The 15173-nt window shown below is 44.9% G+C and overlaps 1 protein-coding gene across 2 annotated transcripts in view; it reads left to right on the top strand.

The window, feature by feature from the left end:
* The first annotated feature begins 640 nt into the window (after nt 1–640).
* The window catches only part of LOC130120370 (cip1-interacting zinc finger protein-like), a 69663-nt gene continuing 55130 nt past the window's right edge, over nt 641–15173 (top strand). Inside the window, exons 1-2 of one of the 2 annotated variants that reach the window (XM_056288920.1) lie at nt 641–841; nt 7561–7662. The gene's annotated coding sequence lies outside the window, so the exon portion shown is untranslated. The remainder of the gene's footprint in view (nt 842–7560; nt 7663–15173) is intronic. The other variant, XM_056288928.1, reaches the window with a different exon arrangement.

Below are 15173 nucleotides of genomic sequence, written 5' to 3'. Positions count from 1 at the left end.
TCACTGGAGTTGGGGTTTGTGCATGTAAACGGTGTGTTAATGGTGTACTTTCCCTTTCTAAAGGATCTTATGGTCCTTGTGGGAGTCTCAAGGTGCTGCTGGTCTTTCAGTGTCGTGTAAATGCTTTGTAAGGCCTAGCTAGCTAGTCCCCACTTTACATGAGCTCATACAAGATACTTCACTAATAACTAGTACTACCTGAACTAATCATGAATTGCAGTATTAACAAGTATTTATTAACATCTGTAAAACACTCACTGCCTACTGGTGCGTGTCTTGCTTTACTCATGATGAATTCGGTCGTTATTAATACTTAACTAATGCTTCATTTGTGTCGTTATAAAGTGTTACCCTTTTCTTTTCATGAAAGCTTTTACAAATGTTTGCTATTGTTTTTTATTCATACTGTATCTGTTTTTACTCTTACTTATTTGATCTTGATTTTTGCCTCGTCTGCTTTTTTGTGTGTGAAGCACTTTGTCAGTTTGTTTTAGAAAAGTGCTCTATAGTATATAAAACTATTTATTATGACTGACGTGTTTCCTCTTAAACGACAGGGGGCGAGAGAGCAAACGTCTCCCATGACACGACACCAACGAGTCAGAAGCGATGACGTCACTCCATCGCGTTTCCAGACGAAGAAGACGCGGAAAGTTTGTTTAGCTTCCGGTACGGTTTTATTCTTCATATGCAGATTTGTAACAGTTCAAATTAGTTTCCCGCGCCGCTGAGCTGAGCTGAGCTGAGCTTCAGAGCGGTGGAGAGACGGACATCCGTCAGTCCGTCAGTTAACCCCCCTGGTCGCTAATAACGACGCGGAGACGCCAGATACACAAGGACGGTGAGGACCGACAAGACGACAGACGACATTAATACGGGTTTGTCTGTTCATGGGCGCGTCCGTATTTCCCATCTAGCTTCGTCCAGTGTACAGACACAGTACAGGACGGGAGCCAGAAAACGAGATGAGGTCAGAACTCTGTAAATATTCAGCCCTCCGTGACCCGGCCATGACCCGGCCGTCCACACGATGTGGGGTTCGGGGACTTTTCCTCATGGGGTTTCAGCACTGACTTCCATTTTGAAACTGGACGTGACAGTTCTGAGGAAGAGCTTATTTACTGGTGTCACGTGACAGATCTGAGGAAGAGCTTATTTACTGGTGTCACGTGACAGTTCTAAGGAAGAGCTTGTTTACTGGTGTCACGTGACAGTTCTGAGGAAGGGCTTATTTACTGATGCCACGTGGCAGATCTGAGGAAGAGCTTATTGACTGGTGTCACGTGACAGTTCTGAGGAAGAGCTTATTGACTGGTGTTACGTGACAGTTCTGAGGAAGAGTGTATTGACTGGTGTCACGTGACAGATCTGAGGAAGAGCTTTTTGACTGGTCTCATGTGACAGTTCTGAGGTAGAGCTTATTGACTGGTGTCACATGACAGTTCTGAGGTAGAGCTTATTGGCTGGTGTCACGTGACAGTTCTGAAGAAAAGCTTATTTACTGGTGTCACGTGGCAGATCCGAGGAAGAGCTTATTGACTGGTGTCACGTGGCAGATCTAAGGAAGAGCTTATTTACTGGTGTCACGTGACAGTTCTGAGGGGAAGAGCTTATTTATTTCTGAGGAAGAGCTTATTGACTGGTGTCACGCGACGGTTCTGAGGAAGAGCTTATTGACTGGTTTCACGTGACGGTTTTGAGGAAAAGCTTATTTACTGGTGTCACATGACAGTTCTGAGGAAAAGTTTATTTACTGGTGTCATGTGACAGTTCTGAGGAAGAGCTTATTTACTGGTGTCACGTGACAGATCGGAGGAAGAGCTTATTTGCTGGTGTCACGTGACAGTTCTAAGGAAGAGCTTATTTACTGGTGTCACGTGACAGTTCTGAGGAAGGGCTTTTTTTACTGATGTCACGTGGCAGATCTGAGGAAGAGCTTATTGACTGGTGTTACGTGACAGTCCTGAGGAAGAGCGTATTGACTGGTGTCACGTGACAGATCTGAAGAAGAGCTTATTGACTGGTGTCATGTGATAGTTCTGAGGAAGAGCTTATTTACTGGTGTCATCTGACAGTTCTGAGGTAGAACTTATTGACTGGTGTCACGTGACAGTTCTGAGGAAGAGCTTATTTACTGGTGTCACGTGACAGATCCGAGGAAGAGCTTATTTGCTGGTGTCACATGACAGTTCTGAGGTAGAGCTTATTGACTGGTGTCACGTGACAGTTCTGAAGAAAAGCTTATTTACTGGTGTCACGTGGCAGATCCGAGGAAGAGCTTATTTACTGGTGTCACGTGACAGTTCTGAGGAAGAGCTTATTTAGTTCTGAGGAAGAGCTTATTGACTGGTGTCACGCGACGGTTCTGAGGAAGAGCTTATTGACTGGTGTCATGTGACGGTTTTGAGGAAGAGCTTATTGACTGGTGTCACATGACAGTTCTGAGGAAAAGTTTATTTACTGGTGTCACGTGACAGTTCTGAGGAAGAGCTTATTTACTGGTGTCACGTGACAGCTCTGAGGAAGGGCTTATTTACTGGTGTCACGTGGCAGTTCTGAGGAAGAGCTTATTTACTGGTGTCACATGGCAGTTCTGAGGAAGTGCTTATTTACTGGTGTCACGTGACAGATCTGAAGAAGAGCTTATTGACTGGTGTCATGTGATAGTTCTGAGGAAGAGCTTATTTACTGGTGTCATCTGACAGTTCTGAGGTAGAACTTATTGACTGGTGTCACGTGACAGTTCTGAGGAAGAGCTTATTTACTGGTGTCACGTGACAGATCCGAGGAAGAGCTTATTTGCTGGTGTCACATGACAGTTCTGAGGTAGAGCTTATTGACTGGTGTCACGTGACAGTTCTGAAGAAAAGCTTATTTGCTGGTGTCACGTGGCAGATCCGAGGAAGAGCTTATTTACTGGTGTCACATGGCAGTTTTGAGGAAGTGCTTATTTACTGGTGTCACGTGACGGTTTTGAGGAAGAACTTATTTACTGGTGTCACATGACAGTTCTGAGGAAAAGTTTATTTACTGGTGTCACGTGGCAGTTCTGAGGAAGAGCTTATTTACTGGTGTCACGTGACAGATCTGAGGAAGGGCTTATTTACTGGTGTCACTTGGCAGATCCGAGGAAGAGCTTATTTACTGGTGTCACGTGGCAGATCTAAGGAAGAGCTTATTTACTGGTGTCACGTGACAGTTCTGAGGAGGAGCTTATTTAGTTCTGAGGAAGAGCTTATTGACTGGTGTCACGCGACGGTTCTGAGGAAGAGCTTATTGACTGGTGTCACGTGACGGTTTTGAGGAAGAGCTTATTTACTGTTGTCACATGACAGTTCTGAGGAAAAGTTTATTTACTGGTGTCATGTGACATTTCTGAGGAAGAGCTTATTTACTGGTGTCACGTGACAGATCTGAGGAAGAGCTTATTTAGTGGTGTCACGTGACAGTTCTGAGGAAGAGCTTATTGACTGGTGTCACGTGACAGTTCTGAAGAAAAGCTTATTTGCTGGTGTCACGTGGCAGATCCGAGGAAGAGCTTATTGACTGGTTTCACGTGACGGTTTTGAGGAAAAGCTTATTTACTGGTGTCACATGACAGTTCTGAGGAAAAGTTTATTTACTGGTGTCATGTGACAGTTCTGAGGAAGAGCTTATTTACTGGTGTCACGTGACAGATCGGAGGAAGAGCTTATTTGCTGGTGTCACGTGACAGTTCTAAGGAAGAGCTTATTTACTGGTGTCACGTGACAGTTCTGAGGAAGGGCTTTTTTTACTGATGTCACGTGGCAGATCTGAGGAAGAGCTTATTGACTGGTGTTACGTGACAGTCCTGAGGAAGAGCGTATTGACTGGTGTCACGTGACAGATCTGAAGAAGAGCTTATTGACTGGTGTCATGTGATAGTTCTGAGGAAGAGCTTATTTACTGGTGTCATCTGACAGTTCTGAGGTAGAACTTATTGACTGGTGTCACGTGACAGTTCTGAGGAAGAGCTTATTTACTGGTGTCACGTGACAGATCCGAGGAAGAGCTTATTTGCTGGTGTCACATGACAGTTCTGAGGTAGAGCTTATTGACTGGTGTCACGTGACAGTTCTGAAGAAAAGCTTATTTACTGGTGTCACGTGGCAGATCCGAGGAAGAGCTTATTTACTGGTGTCACGTGACAGTTCTGAGGAAGAGCTTATTTAGTTCTGAGGAAGAGCTTATTGACTGGTGTCACGCGACGGTTCTGAGGAAGAGCTTATTGACTGGTGTCATGTGACGGTTTTGAGGAAGAGCTTATTGACTGGTGTCACATGACAGTTCTGAGGAAAAGTTTATTTACTGGTGTCATGTGACAGTTCTGAGGAAGAGCTTATTTACTGGTGTCACGTGACAGCTCTGAGGAAGGGCTTATTTACTGGTGTCACGTGGCAGTTCTGAGGAAGAGCTTATTTACTGGTGTCACATGGCAGTTCTGAGGAAGTGCTTATTTACTGGTGTCACGTGACAGATCTGAAGAAGAGCTTATTGACTGGTGTCATCTGACAGTTCTGAGGTAGAACTTATTGACTGGTGTCACGTGACAGTTCTGAGGAAGAGCTTATTTACTGGTGTCACGTGACAGATCCGAGGAAGAGCTTATTTGCTGGTGTCACATGACAGTTCTGAGGTAGAGCTTATTGACTGGTGTCACGTGACAGTTCTGAAGAAAAGCTTATTTGCTGGTGTCACGTGGCAGATCCGAGGAAGAGCTTATTTACTGGTGTCACATGGCAGTTCTGAGGAAGTGCTTATTTACTGGTGTCACGTGACGGTTTTGAGGAAGAACTTATTTACTGGTGTCACATGACAGTTCTGAGGAAAAGTTTATTTACTGGTGTCACGTGGCAGTTCTGAGGAAGAGCTTATTTACTGGTGTCACGTGACAGATCTGAGGAAGGGCTTATTTACTGGTGTCACTTGGCAGATCCGAGGAAGAGCTTATTTACTGGTGTCACGTGGCAGATCTAAGGAAGAGCTTATTTACTGGTGTCACGTGACAGTTCTGAGGAGGAGCTTATTTAGTTCTGAGGAAGAGCTTATTGACTGGTGTCACGCGACGGTTCTGAGGAAGAGCTTATTGACTGGTATCACGTGACGGTTTTGAGGAAGAGCTTATTTACTGTTGTCACATGACAGTTCTGAGGAAAAGTTTATTTACTGGTGTCATGTGACATTTCTGAGGAAGAGCTTATTTACTGGTGTCACGTGACAGATCTGAGGAAGAGCTTATTTAGTGGTGTCACGTGACAGTTCTGAGGAAGAGCTTATTTAGTTCTGAGGAAGAGCTTATTGACTGGTGTCACGAGACGGTTCTGAGGAAGAGCTTATTGACTGATGTCGCCTGACGGTTTTGAGGAAGAGCTTATTTACTGTTGTCACGTGGCTGAACACATGGCATGGACTGTGTCGAGTGCTGTGATGTGAAGTACACTGTGCATCCTAAACTGCCATGACGAGCTGCTATAAGAATACTGAAGGGGGCGCTGGTCTTGGCTTTGTTACCAGAAAGAGTGTAAGATGTTACTGAAACTCTTTACAAACAGTTGCAACATCAGGTCTGACCAGCCGGTGTTGTGCAACGCTACACAAGGTTGTGTCTTTGTGTAGAAGCAGCGGGGCACTGAAACTTGTGCCAAAGCCACGTTTACTGTTTTGTTTTGCAGTCCAGGAAGTCCAGGAAGTCCAGGAAATCAAGAGTAACCGTGCATTAAAATTTGCAGAAGTAGCTTATGTTTAAGTTTGTTCCCTTTGGAGATTGTGTAAACTTATTTTTGCTTGGTGAGTCAACCAAACATGCAGTTTGTCCCGGAGTGTCCACATTTTGCATCTCACTGTAGGTTAGTGGAGAGGTAGACAGTTTAATAGCGAGGTAGATAGGTTAGTGGAGAGGTAGTTAATAGAGAGGTAGACAGGTTAGTGGAGAGGTAGACAGGTTAGTATAGAGATAGACAGGTTAGCAGAGAGGTAGACAGGTTAGTATAGAGATAGACAGGTTAGCAGAGGGGTAGACAGGTTAGCAGAGAGGTAGACAGGTTAGTAGAGAGGTAAACAGGTTAGTAGAGAGATAGACAGGTTAGTAGAGGTAGACAGGTTAGCAGAGAGGTAGACAGGTTAGTAGAGAGGTAAACAGCTTAGTAGAGAGTTAGACGGGTTAGCAGAGAGGTAAACAGGTTAGTAGAGAGCTAAACAGGTTAGTAGCAAGTTAGACGGGTTAGTAGAGAGGTAGACAGGTTAGTAGAGAGGTAGACAGGTTAGTAGAGAGGTAAACAGCTTAGTAGAGAGTTAGACGGGTTAGCGGAGAGGTAGACAGGTTAGTAGAGAGGTAGACAGGTTAGTAGAGAGGTAAACAGCTTAGTAGAGAGTTAGACGGGTTAGCAGAGAGGTAGACAGGTTAGTAGAGAGGTAGACAGGTTAGTAGAGAGGTACACAGGTTAGTAGAGAGATAAACAGGTTAGTAGAGAGTTAGACGGGTTAGCAGAGAGTTAGACAGGTTAGTAGAGAGTTAGACGGGTTAGTATAGAGGTAAACAGGTTAGTAGAGAGTTAGACGGGTTAGTAGAGAGTTAGACGGGTTGGTAGAGAGGTAGACGGGTTAGTAGAGAGTTAGACGGGTTAGCAGAGAGGTAGACAGGTTAGTAGAGAGTTACACGGGTTAGTATAGAGGTAAACAGGTTAGTAGCGACTTAGACGGGTTAGTAGAGAGTTAGACGGGTTGGTAGAGAGTTAGACGGGTTAGTAGCGAGTTAGACGGGTTAGTAGAGAGTTAGACGGGTTGGTAGAGAGTTAGACGGGTTAGTATAGAGGTAAACAGGTTAGTAGCGACTTAGACGGGTTAGTAGAGAGTTAGACGGGTTGGTAGAGAGTTAGACGGGTTAGTAGCGAGTTAGACGGGTTAGTAGAGAGTTAGACGGGTTAGTAGAGAGTTAGACGGGTTGGTAGAGAGTTAGACGGGTTAGTAGAGAGTTAGACGGGTTGGTAGAGAGTTAGACGGGTTAGTAGAGAGTTAGACGGGTTGGTAGAGAGGTAAACACGTTAGTAGAGAGTTAGACGGGTTGGTAGAGAGTTAGACGGGTTGGTAGAGAGTTAGACGGGTTAGTAGAGAGGTAAACACATTAGTAGAGAGTTAGACGGGTTAGCAGAGAGGTAGACAGGTTAGTAGAGAGTTAGACGGGTTAGCAGAGAGGTAAAGAATAGGTAGGTTTTATGCTGTGCTGAAAAACTGAGTCCTGAGTCACTGACTGTCTGGTTCCTTGATAGAAAACCAGGTGTCAGCACATCCAGTAGAGCCGTCATGGCTAAATAACAGCAGAGGACAGACAGGCAGGTTTCTCCACCTCTCTCTGATCATCAGTCTGTCTACGTTAGCTGTTTGCTAGACAGGCTTTCTGCCTGCCTGTCTGTCTTATGTATTTCTCTGTATCTTTGTTTGACAGCACAGACGATCACAAGATGGAAGATCTGTCTTCATCTTTACATTCCCTCCTCTCTCACTCCTCCCCTCTTATTTGACTCCTTCTCCTCTCTCCATCAGAGCTTCACCGGGAGTCACTCCTCTGTCTGTCGATGATAATTGTGTTCCCAGTTCGATTCCCTGACACAACTTCTTCAGAGGAGACGGCTGCGTTTTCACCAGGTATGCTAACGCCACAATCAGCATGCTAAAGCTAACTGGCTAAACACCACACAGCCAGGTGGCTTGCCATGGTCATGCTACTTGTCTCGCTCTCTCTCTCTCTGGCTCTGGCTCTGGCTCTCTCAGATGAGCTGAAATGTCGAATTGTCCTAGTAAAAATGCCATTCCATAGAGTCAGTAGAAATGAATGTCTTGCCTGGGGTATTATATTTGTTTCAAACTCTTCCAACTGAAATAACTGACAAACCATTCAGTGAATGGGATAAATTAATACCGCGGTACATTTGGCAAGGGAAAAACCAAGGATCAGATTTAAAACTCTTCAGCTGGTGAAGAAGAAGGGAGGCCTTGCACTCCCCTGACTAAAGGGCTATTACATATTGGCCCAAGTGAAGATTTTGGTTTGTTGGGGCAATTGTGATTACCAAGAGAGATGGAAAGAAATTTAAGGAAACATGTCCGGGGCAGTCCCAGTTCAGGGAGGGATAGGGGATAAAAGACTAAATGAAAACTTAATGGAAATAGGTAATAAGTGGATTAACTTATCTCTGAAAACATGGCTAAACACTATCACGAAGAATGGCTGGATTGAAGAGATAAGAATTCTGAGATGGTCTCACCACCTCGACTTTACCCCAAACAAATTAGATGCGAGTTATGAAGGATGGGCTAATCGGGGCCTGTCCTCATACTGTACCGGGGATGCTGAGCAACTTTGAAACATTGAAAAGACTACACCGGTTAAATAATAGGGACTTTTATAGATTTCTTCAGGTACGCCGTCACATTAACGGTTTTATGTTAGAGACTCAAAAGGCATTTGAAAATAATTTATTGAAAGTTTTTGTTTGTGCCTTTAGGATGGATTCAGGGTTTACAACAATCTCTAGGCTACACAGGGGACTTCAGCAGATTAAGATAGCAAGCACCACCTACATAAACCAAAAATGGGGACGGGAAACAGTTCCATCCCAGAGGAAGTTTGGACAAAATATTGCGAATCTGAGTGGAGGATAACAAGCTCCACCTTATGGAGAGTGTTTGGCTGGAAGAGTCTTAGTAGATATTTTATCACAGCTGTTCACACATCTCACCACTCAGCCTCTTCCAGCTGCTCCCAGGAAGCCAACCATCACTACTTGTTTTGGGCCTGCCAAAAATTAAACACATTTTGGAGTAAGATTTATAAAGAATTAGTAACTATATTTGGGACAAAAATTACTTTTAATTGGGATGAACTCCTCTTTGGTCTATTACATGCAACAGCCACAAACATTAATACAAGTTACTCATTTGGAGTACCTAGTGTAGCTGCCAGAAAAGCATTGACAAAGAAATGGCTTAAGCCAGACACCCCATCTATAGAGGACTGGTATGATGTCATTTATAGAGGACTGTTATGATGTCATCTATTGAGGACTAGTATGATATCATCTGTAGAGGACTGGTGTGATATCATTTATAGAGGACTGGTATGATGTCATCTATAGAGGACTGGTATGGTGTCATCTATTGAGGACTAGTATGATGTCATCTATAGAGGCCTGGTATGATATCATCTAAAGCGGACTGGTATGATGTCATCTATAGAGGACTGGTATGATGTAATCTATTGAGGACTAGTATGATGTCATCTATAGAGGACTGGTATGATATCATTTATAGAGGACTGGTATGATGTCATCTATAGAGGACTGGTATGATATCATCTATAGAGGACTGGTATGATGTCATCTATAGAGGACTGGTATGATGTCATTTACAACATTTTTGTGATGGAAAGAATCACCTTCTCCTTGAGGCTTGAGGAAACTAAATTTGAGAAAATTTGGGAGAAGTGGAAATTTTATATTTCCCCAAAACGTCCTCTTTTGGTTTATGTAAGTATGGTTTTTGTACCTTTTCTTTCTTTTTTTCTTTTATATCAAATGGAGAAACACCGCATGTTCTGTAATTACTCTGTAAAATGCAAAAAAGATGGATCACAGAAGTATCTAACTAAAGATGATTATGTAAAAGTGCTGTTGATATGTGATTTCAAATAAAAAATTTAAACGAAAGAAAATGGCGTTCCATCCCCCAGTGAATTTGATTATTATCCACACTGTATTAACTGTACAGGGTAGTCTCACCATGAGCGACCAGACTGTGAAACAATGGTATGTTTTCCTGTAGAAGTCATAACGCAGTCTAACTTCAGCTTAGTTTTTAAGAAATTATGGCCCAGTGGTTAGCACTGTTGCCTCACAGCAAGAAGGTCCTGGGTTCGAACCCCAGGCTGTCCCAGGTCCTTTCTGTGTGGAGTTTGCATGTTCTCTCCGTGTCTGTGTGGGTTTCCTCCGGGTGCTCCGGTTTCCTCCCAGCATCAAAAAGACATGCATGTTAGTGTTAATATTCCTGCCTGTGCCCTTGAGCAAGGCAATGGAAAGAAGACGTGGAGTTGGTCCCCGGGTGCTGCAGCTGCCCACTGCTCCTATACAATAGGATGGGTTATATGTAGAGAACACAGTTATTGTAAGAATACAATGACAAAATAAATGGCTTTCCTCCGTTCTAATTCCTGGGGCATTATTACACTACCCAGAATCCAAAAAGGATTTCTACCCATCAAATATGTTGCCGTTACCATGGAGATGTAAACCAAGTTGGAAGCCATAACGTCACAATGTAGCATTGTTTACATCAGCTAGAAACCTGCTTCGCCATGTTTTTTCTGTCAGACCTGATAAATCACGTTGCACTAAAATATACACCGACCAGCCAAAACATTAAAACCACTGACAGGTGAGTGAATAACATTGATTAGCTCGTTACCATGGCACCTGTCAGGGGGTGGGATATATTTGGCAGCAAGTAAATAGAAAGAAAGAAAAATGAGCAAGCGTGTGGAAGTTTGACAAAACCAGATTGTGATGGCTAGACAACTGGGTCACAGCATCTCCAAAATGGCAGGTCCTGTGGCGTGTTCCCGGTATGCAGTGGTGGTATGTAGTGGTCAGTACCAAAAGTGGTCCTAGGAAGGACAACCGGTGAACCGGCAACAAGGTCATGGGCGCTCAAGTCTCATTGATGCATGTGGGTAGCGAAGGCTAGCTTGTTTGGTCCGATCCCACAGAAGAGCTACTGGAGCTCCAATAGCTGAAAACGTTAAGCTGGCAATGACAGACAGGTGTCAGAGCACACAGTGCATCACAGCTTGCTGTGTATGGGGCTGTGTAGCAGCAGACCAGTCAGAGTACCCATGATGACCCCTGTGCACTGCCAAAATCGTCTATAATGGGCACATCAGCATAAACTTGACCATGGACCAGAAGAAGAAGGTGGCCTGTTCTGATGAATCACATTTTCATTTCCATTATGTGGAAGGCTAGTGTGTGCGTATCACTAACCTGGGGAAGAGATGGCACCAGGATGCACTATGGGAAGAAGGCAAGCCAGTGAAGGCAGTGTGACTCTGGGGAATGTTCTGCTGGGAAACCTTGGGTCCTGGCATTCATGTGGGTGTTACTTTGACACGTACCACCTCCTACACATCATTACAGACCAGGTACACTCCTTCATGGCAACGGTATTCCCTGTTGGCAGGGGCCTCTTTCAGTGGGATAATGTGCCCTGCCACACTGCACACATTGTTCAGTAATGGTTTGAGGAACATGTCAAAGAGTTCAAGGTGTTGCCCAGGCCTCCAAATTCCCCAGATCTCAATCAGGTCGAGCATCTGTGGGATGTGCTGGAAAAACAAGTTCAGTCCATGGAGGCCCCACCTCGCAACTTACAGGACTTAAAGGATCTACTGCTAACATCTTGGTCCCAGATACCAGAAGACACCTTCAGAGGTCTTGTGGAGTCCATGCCTCGACAGGTCAGAGCTGTTTTGGTGGCATGAGGGGGAGCTACACAGTATTAGACAGGTGGTTTTAGTGTTTTGGCTGATCAGTGTATACAAGAAAGCACTTAAAAGATAAGGTGCCAACTGCAAAAGTTGGTTAACATGGGTTGAAAGTGAGGCGGAAGAGGTGATCACAATGCTAATGAGATGAGTAGTTCGTTCCCTCTTAAAAGACATTAAGTATAGTGTTGTACCTTTTTATCTGGTTTTTAATGTTATACTGGGAATCAATTATTCTAAGCCCGTGATTCATTTTGTAGCTGGTTGATTCAGTTCAGGTCATAAAACTCATTATTTAGGGGTTTCTTAACTGTCTAAGGAGAACATGAATGGGACATTTATGTCCTTAACCTGGACTGTTTAAGAAGAAGTGGTACACTTCATAGGTGTTAGCATTACAGCAATTTACAGCTTGTGCTCAGTAAAACCATGATATGAATAAAGAGACACAAAGCCTGGTTCTCTGAGACGACAGGACGTTTGTTCCAGAGGAGGAGAGCCGCTGTCTGAACCAACAGATCAGCTGATGCTAGTAAGTTTTATTAGCCTACACAATGAGATCCCTAGAACTACTACTACTACTTTCGGCTGCTCCCGTTAGGGGTCGCCACAGCGGATCATCCGTTTCCATTTCTTCCTGTCTTCTGCGTCTTCCTCTGTCACACCAGCCACCTGCATGTCTTCCCTCACCACATCCATAAACCTCCTCTTTGGCCTTCCTCTTCTCCTCTTCCCTGGCAGCTCCATATTCAGCATCCTTCTCCCAATATACTCAGCATCTCTCCTCCACACATGTCCAAGCCATCTCAATCTTGCCTCTCTTGCTTTGTCTCCAAACCGTCCAACCTGAGCGGTCCCTCTAATATAATCGTTCCTAATCCTGTCCTTCTTCGTTACTCCCAGTGAAAATCTTAGCATCTTCAACTCTGCCACCTCCAGCTCCGCCTCCTGTCTTTTCGTCAGTGCCAATGTCTCCAAACCATATAACATAGCTGGTCTCACAACCATCTTGTAAACTTTCCCTTTAACTCTTGCTGGTACCCTTCTGTCGCAAATCACTCCTGACACTCTTCTCCACCCACTCCAACCTGCCTGCACTCTCTTTTTCACCTCTCTACTGCACTCCCCGTTACTTTGGACAGTTGACCCCAAGTATTTAAACTCAGATGTCTTTGTCACCTCCACTCCTTGCATCCTGACCATTCCACTGTCCTCTCTCTCATTCACGCATAGGTATTCCGTCTTGCTCCTACTGACTTTCATTCCTCTTCTCTCCAGTGCATACCTCCACCTCTCCAGGCTCTCCTCAACCTGCACCCTACTCTCACTACAGATCACAATGTCATCCGCGAACATCATCGTCCATGGAGACTCCTGCCTGATCTTGTCCGTCAACCTGTCCATCACCATTGCAAACAAGAAAGGGCTAAGAGCCGATCCTTGATGTAATCCCACCTCCACCTTGAACCCATCCGTCATTCCAACCGCACACCTCACCATTGTCACACTTCCCTCATACGTATCCTGCACCACTCCTACATACTTCTCTGCAACTCCTGACTTCCTCATACAATACCACACCTCCTCTCTCGGTACTCTGTCATAAGCTTTCTCTAAATCTACAAAGACACAGTGCAACTCTTTCTGGCCTTCTCTATACTTCTCAATCAACATTCTCAAAGCAAACATCGCATCTGTGGTGCTCTTTCGTGGCATGAAACCATACTGCTGCTCGCTGATCGTCACCTCTCCTCTTAACCTAGCTTCTATTACTCTTTCCCAAATCTTCATGCTGTGGCTGATCAACTTTATACCTCTGTAGTTGTTACAGTTCTGCACATCGCCCTTGTTCTTGAAAATCGGTACCAGTATGCTTCTTCTCCACTCCTCAGGCATCCTCTCACTTTCCAGGATTGTGTTAAACAATCTAGTTAGAAACTCCACTGCCATCTCTCCTAAACATCTCCATGCCTCCACAGGTATGTCATCAGGACCAACTGCCTTTCCATTCTTCATCCTCTTCATAGCTGCCCTCACTTCCTCCTTGCTAATCCGCTGAACTTCCTGATTCACTATCCCTACATCATCCAACCTTCTCTCTCTCTCATTTTCCTCATTCATCAGCCCCTCAAAGTATTCCTTCCACCTTCTTAGCACACTCTCCTCGCTTGTCAGCACATTTCCATCTCTATCCTTGATCGCCCTAACTTGCTGCACATCCTTTGCAGCTTGGTCCCTCTGTCTAGCCAATCGGTACAAGTCCTTTTCTCCTTCCTTAGTGTCTAATCTGTCATACAACTCACCATACGCCTTTTCCTTTGCCTTTGCCACCTCTCTCTTTGCTTTACGCTGCATCTCCTTGTACTCCTGTCTACTTTCTTCATCTCTCTGACTATCCCACTTCTTCTTTGCCAACCTTTTCCTCTGTATAATTTGCTGTACTTCCTCATTCCACCACCAAGTCTCCTTGTCTTCCTTCCTCTGTCCTGATGACACACCAAGTACCTTCCTAGCTGTCTCCCTCACTATTTCTGCAGTGGTTTTCCAGCCATCTGGCAACTCTTCACTACCACCCAGTGCCTGTCTTAACTCCTGCCTGAACTCCACACAACAGTCTTCCTTCTTCAACTTCCACCATTTGATCTTCGGCTGTGTCTTCACTCGCTTCCTCTTCTTGGTCTCCAAAGTCATCCTACAGACCACCATCCGATGCTGCCTGGCTACGCTCTCCCCTGTCACCACCTTGCAGTCTCCAATCCCTTTTAGATGGTGCCTTCTACATAAGATATAGTCCACCTGTGTGCACTTTCCTCCACTCTTGTACGTCACCCTGTGTTCCTCCCTCTTCTTGAAATATGTATTCACCACAGCCATTTCCATCCTTTTCGCAAAATCGACCACCATCTGTCCTTCCACATTTCTCTTCTTGACTCCATACTTTCCCATCACCTCCTCATCACCTCTGTTCCCTTCACCAACATGTCCATTGAAGTCCGCTCCAATCACCACTCTCTCCTCCTTGGGTACCCTCTCCACCATGTCGTCCAACTCATTCCAGAATTCTTCTTTTTCATCCATCTCACACCCAACTTGCGGGGCATATGCGCTGATAACATTCAGCAATAAACCTTCAATTTCCAGCTTCATACTCATCACTCTGTCTGACACTCTCTTCACCTCCAGTACGCTCTTGACATACTCTTCCTTCAGAATTACCCCTACCCCATTTCTCCTCCCATTCACACCATGGTAGAAGAGTTTGAACCCACCTCCGATACTCCTGGCCTTACTCCCCTTCCACCTGGTCTCTTGCACACACAGTATGCCTACCTTTCTTCTTTCCATCATGTCAGCCAGCTCTCTCCCTTTACCAGTCATAGTGCCAACATTCAAAGTTCCAACTCTCACCTCCACATGCCTACCCTTCCTCCTCTCTAGCTGCCTCTGGACATGCTTTCCTCCTCTCCTTCTCCTTCGCCCAACAGTAGCATAGTTTCCACCGACACCCTGCTGGTTAACAGTACCGGTGGCGGTCGTTGGTAACCCGGGCCTCGACCGATCCGGTATGTAAGTCTTATTTATGATCCGCATATTTCATTTGGCAAAGATTTTACGCCGGATG

This window comes from Lampris incognitus, chromosome 1 (assembly GCF_029633865.1).
Source record: "Lampris incognitus isolate fLamInc1 chromosome 1, fLamInc1.hap2, whole genome shotgun sequence".
NCBI lineage: Eukaryota > Metazoa > Chordata > Actinopteri > Lampriformes > Lampridae > Lampris > Lampris incognitus.
Note: the sequence above shows the minus strand (reverse complement) of the source record. Positions and strands in the feature narration are given on the sequence as shown.